The sequence below is a fragment of the Beta vulgaris genome, chromosome 2 (genome assembly GCF_026745355.1).
Source record: "Beta vulgaris subsp. vulgaris cultivar EL10 chromosome 2, EL10.2, whole genome shotgun sequence".
Taxonomy (NCBI): Eukaryota; Viridiplantae; Streptophyta; class Magnoliopsida; order Caryophyllales; family Amaranthaceae; genus Beta; species Beta vulgaris.
The window spans coordinates 12,415,401-12,426,398 of NC_079203.1; positions in this window are offsets into that span (position 1 = coordinate 12,415,401).

Genomic DNA, 10,998 nt, shown 5'->3' on the forward strand with positions numbered 1-10,998 from the left:
CATATAATTGTACGATTCTAATTAATAGAATCAATGAAAATGCAATTTCGTTATATTATGAAGGGTCCAACAAAACATCCGCGTGTGCCCTCAAATTTCTATCAAAAAGAAAACCCATGACATCCCAAAGATTTTTCATAACGAAACTCAAGAAAATCAACAAAATTATTCCCATGAGTCCGGTGACAAATCGTAGAGTTCTGTCGATCTGCTTGACAATGTAGAGTTCATAACTCATCGTAATAGGATAGTCTTGCCATTTATCTACAGTTTGAATACCAGATATAGCTTGGAAAAAATGATAAAGCGGTAAAAAGATGGAGAGCTGATGAACTTGGTATTCATTAACACCAGGTAATTTGAAGAACTTGGTTGTCGTCAAGGCTATGAAAATATGAATGCTTGAATATTCCACTATTGCTATATTATCCACCATTGAACTACCTAAATTCGGCAAAACAAAACTCGCAAAAGCCAAACAATCTTTAGTTTTACTCTTTTTTTTTAGGATGAGGAGGAGTAATGTGATTTGATGCTTGTTTTTTATAGAATATGTCAATATTCTAGTGTATCTCTTGTGATCCTTGTACATCTCTAAGTTATTTAGTTCCCTTAATCAGTGGGATTGAAGTTTAGTCATCTTTGTATATAACACATTTTGTATGTAATGCTGATTTAAAGAAATAATATCCTCTATTATGGTAATCAGAGCCTAAGTCTTTTTTTTTCTCCTCTCTTCTTCCTCCAGCCATCGGCCCTTCCTTCTCACCAGCATCCATGACAGACCCCAAAACCACCTACCACCCTACTGCCACTCTAAACATCAAACATCATGTGCCTCTCATCCTTGACGTCGAGGATGTCCACTACTCCTCATGGGCCGAGTTATTCAAAATAACCGCTCGCGCCAAACAAGTCCTAGATCACATCCTTCCCCCTACCGACATGCCTGAAATCAAGGACAAAGAACTTTGGGGCCGCCTTGATGCTGTCGTTCTCGATGGATCTATGGCACCATTAGTGAAGACCTTATGCTCACCATTCTTGAACCCGGAGCCACCGCTCAACAAACATGGGAACACTTATGGGACATCTTCCTAGACAATAAGCACTCCCGTGCCGTCTATCTGGAAAATCAGTTTTCCAATACCCACCTTGAGAATTTCAAGAATGTCTCTTCCTATTGTCAAAAGTTGAAATGTTATCCGATCAGCTTTCCGGCGTTGGTTCTCCGGTGTCGAACCAACGTCTCGTCCTCCAACTTTTTGCCGGACTCACCGATGCTTATGACAACATTGCTTCCTATATTCAATAGAGTGACCTGCTGCCTCCCTTCTACAAGGCATGCTCCATGCTCACCGTGGAGGAATCTTGAAAAACTCAACAACTTGGCTCCTCTTCCTCTAGTGCACTTGTCGCTGTCGCCGATCACTCCTCAGGTGACGGTCTTGATGTCGTTCCGGCAGAATCAGCCCCTTCTCGCCCTCACTCCACTCACAGTTCTCGCGGCAGGGGGAGGGGTGGTCGCGGTGGCCGTCACAGTTCTCGTGGTCGTGGTCACAGCAGACCCAACGTTCAGTCATCTCCTCATGGTAGCAGGTTCCCTTCACCCTCTTACTATTATTATGGGTCGCACCAAACTTGGCCAGCTAGGCCATGTCCCTACCCCACTTCCCCACCTAGGCCCGCGGCAAGGCCCCCTGCTCAGCCCGGTATTCTTGGCCCACGGCCAGTTCACGCCTACTCCGTTGCCATAGTAGACTCGGCTTCTCCTCCTCCTGAGTTTGTCCCCACGGACATTGATACAACTTTTCATTCCATGACCCTCACTCCGCTCGATGATAATTGGAATATGGACACCGGGGCTTCTCTCATATGACGGGTGACTCAGGTAATCTCTCGTCTTATTTTAATTCAAGCATGAATAAATCTATACTTTTTGGTAATGACAATACTATTCCTGTTCTTGGTCATGGACGCACGCTTATCCCCTGAACATCCCCTTCACATGCTCCCCTTACTCTTGACCATGTTTTACATGCTCCTCAAATTATGAAGAATTTAATCTCTGTGCGAAGATTCACCTCTGATAATCATGTTTCTGTTGAATTTGCCTCGTTTGGTTTTCATGTGAAGGATCTCCAGACGGGGACTATTATTATGAGATATGATAGCACAGGCGACCTCTACCCCATTTCCTCCTCCACTGCACCTTCCACTCCAGCTTTTGCCGCCCTCTCCACTACCGTCTGACACAATCATCTCGGATACCCCGGGACTTCCATTTTAAATGCTCTTAAGTCTCATTATGTTATTTCATGTACTTATTTTAGTGGCCTTTGTTTTTTCCATGGTTGTCAACTTGGTAAACATATTAAATTGCCCTTTTCTCCTTCTAATAATGCTACCGTTGCGCCTTTTGATATTGTGCATAGTGATACTTGGACCTCCCCTACTTTGAGTTGCACTGGTCATCGTTATTATGTGTTGTTTTTGGATGATTTCACTAATAAATCTCAAGTTCTCCAAACTTTTCTCACCTTTCGTCAATATGTTCATACTCAATTTGAACGCAAAATTAAAAGTTTCCAGTGTGACAATGGACGTGAGTTTGATAATTCCCCGTTCCAAAAACAATGTGCTCAACATGGCATGTATTTTCGCTTTTCTTGTTCTTACACCTCTTCCCAAAACGGCAAAGCTGAACAAAAAATATGCACAATCAATAATATGGTCCGCACTCTTCTTCTCCATGCTTTTATCTCCCCCATTCCCACCTTCCCTGTTGTTGCTCTCCATGATCCTAACTGGAAAATTGCCATGTCTGATGAGTATAATGCTTTAATTAAAAATGAGACGTGGGAACTTGTTCCTCGTCCTTCTCAGGTGAACATTGTACGGTGCATATGGTTGTTTAAACATAAGTTTCTAATAGAGGATATTATTTCCTTAAATTAGCATTACATATAAAAGGTATTATATACAAAGATGACTAAACTGCAATCCCACTGATTAAGAGAACTAACTAAATTAGAGATATACAAGGATCACAAGAGATACATTAGAATATTGACATATTCTATCACACCCCCGCAGTGGAAGTGGGATCAAGGAGGACATTGAGACTGGAGCAAAATTCTTCAAACAACAGTCGAGGGAGCCCCTTAGTGAATATATCAGCATACTGGTAACGAGAAGGGACGTGGAGGACATGAACATGACCTTTTTGGCGACCTTTTCCCGAACAAAATGAATGTCCATCTCTATGTGTTTAGTGCGCTGATGTTGTACGGGATTACCAGAGAGAGAAACCGCACTAACATTATCATAGTAAACTAAATAGCACGACGAATCGGACACTGAAGCTCCAAAAGTAGATTGCGCAGCCAACATGTTTCAGAGACAACATTGGCAACACCACGATACTCAGATTCGGCACAGGAGCGAGATAAAGTAGCTTGGCGTTTGGATGACCAAGAGATGAGGTTGTCACTGAGAAAGACACAATAGCCCGAGGTGGAATGGCGGGTGTCTGGACAATTGCCCCAATCAGCATCAGTATAAGAGACCAGACGAGTGGAGCGGGAGGAATAGAGATGTAATCTCAGATGAAGAGTGCCCTGAACATATCGAATGATGCGTTTAAGGGCATGTAAGTGGGGTTCCCATGGGTCATGCATGAAGAGACAGAACTGTTGGACCACATATGAGAGATCAGGTCTAGTGAAGTGCCAGACTACGATATAAGGTAGGATCAGCAACGGGAGGACCTAAAGAGGCGCTGAGTTTGGCCTTGGTGTCAACCGGGGTAGTCGAGGGCTTACAAGAGGTCATGTGAGCAATAATTTCCTCAACATATTTTTTTGGGAGAGAAAAAAAACCACCTGCATGTTTAGTAACAGAGATGCCAAGAAAATGGCTCAAAGGCCCCAAATCAGTCATAGCAAATTCGGCATTAAGATGAGACATGATAGTGGTGCGAAGAGCGTTAGAGAATGCAGTCAAGATAATATCATCCACATACAGGAGCAAGTAAGCAATATCAGTGCCGCGATAATACATAAACAATGAATGATCAAACTAGCTATGGTGAAAACCAAATGAGGATAGGTAGGTGGCAAACCGCTGATACCAAGCCATAGGTGCTTGTTTGAGACCATAAAGAGACTTCCGCAGCCGGCACACATAATCAGGGTGTGTGCGATCGCGGAATCCAGGCGGCTGATGCATGTACACTATTTCCTGCAAATGACCATGGAGAAAAGCATACTTGACATCGACTTGATGAATAGACCAAGACTTATCGAGAGCCAGAGATAGGACAGTGCGAATGGTGGCCGGTTTTACCATAGGACTGAAGGTTTCCTCATAATCAATGCCTATCTGTTGTGACCTGCCATTAGCAACAAGGCGAGCCTTATGCCACTCAAGAGAACCGTCAGAACAAAACTGATAGAATATGTCAATATTCTAGTGTATCTCTTGTGATCCTTGTATATCTCTAATTTAGTTAGTTCCCTTAATCAGGATTGCAGTTTAGTCATCTTTGTATATAATACCTTTTGTATGTAATGCTGATTTAAGGAAATAATATCCTCTATTAACTAACTAAATTAGAGATATACAAAGATCACAAGAGATACACTATGACATATTCTATTAGTTTTCTCTCTAATATTTTCGTGATGGATTGTTAAAATCTTGGATGATTCTGTTTGTGCATCGCTGGTTTAAGTTTTGCGAATAGGTGGTTGTGTAATAGCAGCTTCAAAGCTAGACAGAGATAAGATGATTATTTCGATCCACAAACTAGTGATCTGACACATCTTTATTTGACATACTAGTTATTTCAGGTCACAAAATCATTATATTACTAAGGTTTATTCTAAAATATTCCATAATTGGTTGTTATGAGAATTGAGAAACCTAGCTATATGTCACGTGATGACTATTGAGATGGATCGTCACATAGATTTGATTATTCTTCTAAAGTTTTTCTATAATTAATGGTGATATGACTTTGAGTTACAAAAATTAAGGATCTTGATATATTTATATTTTCAATAAAAAAAATATATTTGCAGTCACAAATCGGTCTGCACCTAGTAAATAAGTTCATTGTTGTGAATTAAAACTTGTTTCGAACTTTAAATTAGCGCAAATTCTTATATCAGATGATTGTCCAACTAAGTAGTTATGGTATTTGGATCATTAATTATAATATTTGTGGGTAATAGTTGTGAAATGATGGTTATTACTAATATTTTTTAGGTTAGGAGTATGATATATTAATAATTAATTTTTGTGATTTTGGATAGTAATGTTATGGTCTTTTTATTATTAGTTATGATTTTCAAATTAATGGAGTATTCAAAAGTAATAGAGGATATTAAGGGTATCCTCGTCATTGTACGTTTGTATTGATAACATATATATATGAGCCCAGGCACCCTCATTAGGGTAAGTCGTATCATTATTCTCACATGGTATCAAGAGCAAGAAAATTTTCAATCCTAATTATTCGATCCCTGCTCTCGCTTCCGCATTCAAAAAAAAATTCGTGTGATCCCTTCGTGCACGACTGCTCTCATGGTCAGTTCCGCCTCAGCTGCCTCGTCTGCCATGATCCCACCACTGTCCACTGATGTCGTCACTGCGCCACCCTTCACCGACGCTGCTGGGCAGTCCTCGGTTGTCCCTGACTCGCAGCCATGCTCCACTACTGGCGCGTCAGGCCTCGATCCTCCCTACCCAACCTTCGGCTTGTCGAGCTATGGCTCCTCCCTCAGTTTCTCGTGCACACCCACACACCTCACACCGTGCCGACTATTCAACGTTGCGGTGTCTCCGATCGAGGTTGCTGCCTCTGGTCCGGTTTTGATTTGTGCGCCACTCTTCCCCTCGCCACAACATCCCTCCTTCGGGGGTTCGACATTCGCTGGCCACCCGGGTTTACTGCCACATCATCAAATGCCCACCGGTACTGATGGGCCCCCAGGTTTCTTCACCCTTCAACCTAATCTTGCATCTTTATCGTCCACTCTAGTCACATTCACCTCTAATGTCAAAAATATTATTACTACTATTCTTCGAACTGTTGAAAAATTTACTTACCTTGGCGCACTCAGTTTGAATCTTTTTTGGTATCTCATAGCCTCTTAGGCATGATTGATGGTTTTATTACTATGCCTGATATTTAAGTGCTTGATCATCAACATCGACAATCTATGAATCCTGATTATTATCATAAGTTGCGTATTGATCAAACTATTCGTTCCTAGTTATTTGCTACTTTGTCTGAAGACATGCTTGTTGAGGTACATGATGTCAAGTTTTCTATGCTCATATGGACTAGACTTCAATCCCATTTTATGAATGCTAGTTTTGGCTCATTCTATGGAGTTGAAAAGTATGTTGCAACATGTTGCTAAAACTGAGAGTCAATCCAAGGATGCTTATTTGCATGAAATTAAACTTGTTGTTGATTCTCTTGCTGCTTGGTGCCCCTGTCTCTTCACGCGACTTAATTCAGCACACGGTCACGGGACTTGGGAGGGATTATGATTCCCTCACTACAAGTATTACTCACTTTTCTGGCAATCTTAGCTTCGATGATGTTCAGGAAAAGTTGTTGATTCAAGAACAAATTATCAAAAGTCGTCATGCTCGAAAACAAGGCTTTGCTTCTCATTGAGCCTTCCTTGCTCATGCTCGTAGTGTCTCTCCTTCGCCTGATTCCTCCTCCACACACACTGGCTCCCACAACAGTGAACACGGGGGTCGTAAAGGTGGCAAAGGACGAGGTCGTCATCGAGGTGGTCGTGGCAAAGGTCTTGGCGGGGGTGCAAAGCAATCTCAAACACAAACCGTATGAGGTAAAATTATAAGTAATTCAGTTTTGTCATCTAAAAGTCTTGTAGTGGCCTCTCCTTCTTGTGATATTAACCATCTGTCTGCAGGGAGTCCCACTGTTGAAGGTGTGTTTGGTTCTTCCTCTACCAAATATAGTTTGTCAAATTTGCTTTCATCCAGGTCACTCAGTTGTCTCTTGTCCGTCTCGTGATGCTCAGACATCAGATGTCGCTCTTATTGGCCTTGCATAATGAAACCACTTGGTTTCCTGATTCCGAAGCATCTTCTCACATAACCAACGATCCAGGTATCTTATCTAATAAATCTACTTATACTGGTCCAATTTCTGTTGAAGTCGCAAATGGTACTCAAATCCCAGTTAAACATGTTGGCACCGTCACTTCTAAAACACACAGTCGTCCTTTAGTTCTTAACTCCGTCTATCATTGCTAATATTAAATTTAATTTAATGTTACTTCAAAAGTTGGCTAAAGATGACAATTGTACTGTGAGTTTTAATGATTCTCATGTTTTTGTGAAGGACAATCGGTTCGGGGAGGTGCTTCTCAAGGCTTCTAGTCAAGGCAATGTCTACCATCACCCTCGCTCATCATCCTAGGAGTCCAGTTGCCCTGTTGTCTCTTTTTGTGTCTGGTCCTACTTGGCATCGTCGCCTCGGTCATTGTGGTGATCAAGTTTTAGGTGCTCTCAAGAAAAATAAGGCCATTGTTTATGCCTCTAGTCCTTTGTTTGATTGTGTTTCATGTTGTTTAGGCAAGTCTCATCGCTTACCTTTCAAAGATGTAATACACTATTTTGATAAACCATTGGCATTTGTTCACTCTGATTTATGGCAGTCCACTATTTTATCTAATCTTGGTTTCAAATATTATGTCTGTTTTGTTGATGCTTTCTCCCGCTATACTTGGATATATCCTTTAAAACTGCAAAATCAAGATTTTTCAAAGTGATGGGGGCCGGGAATATGATAACCAATCTCTCCTTGATCATTTTCGAACATGTGGTATTGCTTTTCGCAAATCTTGCCCTAAAACTCAACAACAAAATGGGGTTGTTAAACGCAAACATCGCCATATAATTGAACTAGCTCGCAAGATGCTCATTGAATCATCACTTCCTGGTCAATTATGGGTTGATGTTACGTACACTGCTACGTTTATTATCAACGGCTTGCCCACTCTCGTTTTGCATGGTGTGTCCCCATTTGAGAAATTGTTTTCAAAGCCGCCTGATTAATCGTTCTTACGTATTTTTGGCTGTGCGAGCTTTCCAAATTTTTTTACAAAACTGTCTAACAAGTTGACTCCCTGGTCCGTCCCTTGTATTTTCCTTGGTTATGTTCCGGGTTACAAGAGATATCGTTGTTATGAGCCCAAGTCTGGTCGTGTCTATGTGAGTTGTAATGTGAAATTCCTAGAGTCGATGTTTCCCTATCGTGAGCTAGTGTCGTCTAGACCCTCGTCCAGTCTTTCCTCTAGTGGTACGGATCCATCCCTTCTCCAATTGCCTCTAGCGGTTTCCTCCATGCCTCCCCCCTCCCTTGGCCCTCATGACCCAGCTCCTAGCCCCCTTGTCCCGTCTATCCAGTCCCTAGAGTCCCACTCCCCTCATTGGTCTTCCCCGCAGCCCTCTCGCTCGCCTTCTGCCTCGCCCACTCGGCATCCATCGGCAGATGGGTCGTATCCTGGCTCACCACTGGTTGTTGGTCAGGTCTTTGGCCAGCCAGCGCCCAATGGCTCGCCTCCTCATTTGTCGCCTGCTTCCGTTCAGCTCGCTGGCTCCCCAGCACCCGCTGGGCTGCGACAAACCTTGTGTCGCGCTTCTGGTCAGGACGCTGGCCCACCAGCGCCCAACGCCCCTCAACCCTCCCTCGAGCCTGCGTCATTCTCCTCTCCCTCCCTCGAGCCTGCGTTCGTCCCCTCTTCCTCTCCTCCCTTGCGTATTGAGTCCTTGTCGACATCTCCTCCGCATGGTGTTTTTGTCGTCCCATCCTCACACAACACTCATGACATGAAAACTCATGCTAAAGATGATATTTTTAAACCCAAAACAATAATCAGTTTGATAACTCTTGAAAAGGAACACGCTCCATCATGTTTCTCTAAGGCAAATAAAATTCCAAAATGGCGTCAAGCCATGGCGGAAGAGATTAATGTTATGTTGGTCAACAAAACATGGGATTTGGTACCGTTTGATGCTACAAAGAACTTGGTTGGTACTAAATGGATTTATACGATAAAAACTGATGAAGAGGGTCATGTGATTAGGCTTAAGGCTCATCTGATTGCTCGTGGGTTTGGTTAGCAGGAAGGTATTGATGATTAATCTGAGATTTTTAGCCTTTTGTTCGATCCAATACTATTCGGTTGGTTTTATCTTTAGCTATTTCCTATCAATGGGTCATTCATCAATTAGATGTTAAAAATGCATTTTTACATGGCGATCTCATTGAGGATGTTTACATGAAATAACCTGCCGGTTTTATTCATCCTGATTTTACGAATCACATTTGTCGACTCCGAAAAGCCATCTATGGTTTTGAAACAAGCTCCTTGTGCTTGGTATCTTTGCTTCAGTAGTTTTTTGCTCCAACAGGGATTCTTTTGTTCTCAATCTGATACTTCTATGTTTATCTTTCGTTGTGGCAAATTTATACTCTATCTTCTTCTATATGTTGACGATATTATTGTCACCGGCAACTCTCCTTTGATCACCGAATTCATCTCCCTTTTGTTTGCGGAGTTTGCTATGAAAGACTTAGGTGATCTCCACTATTTTTTAGGTGTGTAGGCGATTCGCTTTCCCAAAGGTTTGTTTCTGTGTCATAAGAAGTATGTTCATGATCTTCTCCTCAAATTTCATCTGCACACTATCAAACCTATTCGCACTCCTCTCCCTAGTCGGACCACTCTCTCGCTTACAAATGCCGATCTCTTATCAGATCCTACTGAATATCGCATTATGGTTGGGGCTTCACAGTACTTGACTATGACTCGACCTGATATTACATATGATATATATTTAGTTTCCCAATTTATGCATCCCCCCCCCCCGGCACTGCTCACTTGTTGGTTGTTAAGCATATTTACAGGTACTTGCAGGGTACATCTATGGTCTCTGGCTTCGCCCCGCTCAGAACATGTCCATCATGATTGCCTATTCTGATGCTGATTAGGCTGGTTGTCCAAATAGTTGTCGTTCTACCACTGGTTATACCATCTTTCTCGATGGTAACCTTATACCCTGGCGCTCGAAGAAGCAACCCATTGTTTCTAAATCCTCCACTGAGGCTGAATATCGTGATGTTGCTTATACGGTTCATGACACCCTCTCCATTCGTTCTTTACTTGTTGAGTTGGGCCTCATCATTCGTGCTCTCGTGAAACTGTTTTGTGATAATGTATCTGTTTCTTATCTTGCTATCAATCCAGTTCAGCATGATCGAAGCAAACATATTAAAATTAATTATCATTTTGTTCGGGAGCGTGTTGCTCATGGAGTCATGGTGACTTAGTTGTTCATTATGTACCTACTGAGTTACAACGTGGTGACATTTTCACTAAAGGTTTGTCTAGTTAGCGCTTTGAGTTCTTACGGTCCAATCTGTACGTGGTTTTCCCTGCACAGATTGAGGGGGTGTAATAGAAGATATTAAGGGTATCCTCGTCATTGTACGTTTGTATTGATAACATATATATATGAGCCCAGGCACCCTCATTAGGGTAAGCTGTATCATTATTCTCACAAAAAGGAGTTGCTAGAGTAAAAAAAATTATTTAAAGGAACTCAAACAAGGGATCACATTATTAGATCTTTTAAAGCAAGAACTATAAGAGCAATAATAATATCATCCACCAAAAACTGTTTACCAATTTCCCAAGATTTCAGACGGGATAACGTATGAGCAACATTATTTCCGAATCATTTCACAGAGGACGATTCAACATTATCAGAATCAGAAACTAACTTAAAATGTCATCAATAATCAAACTAAAATCACGAAATCCATCCTCAAGGCTTGAATAACAAGGAGACTATAACTCTCCACCACTATACTGTGATAACCCAATTACAGCAGCACCTTCAAACCATAGAAAATAGCCTTCCCAATTATTTATTTTATGT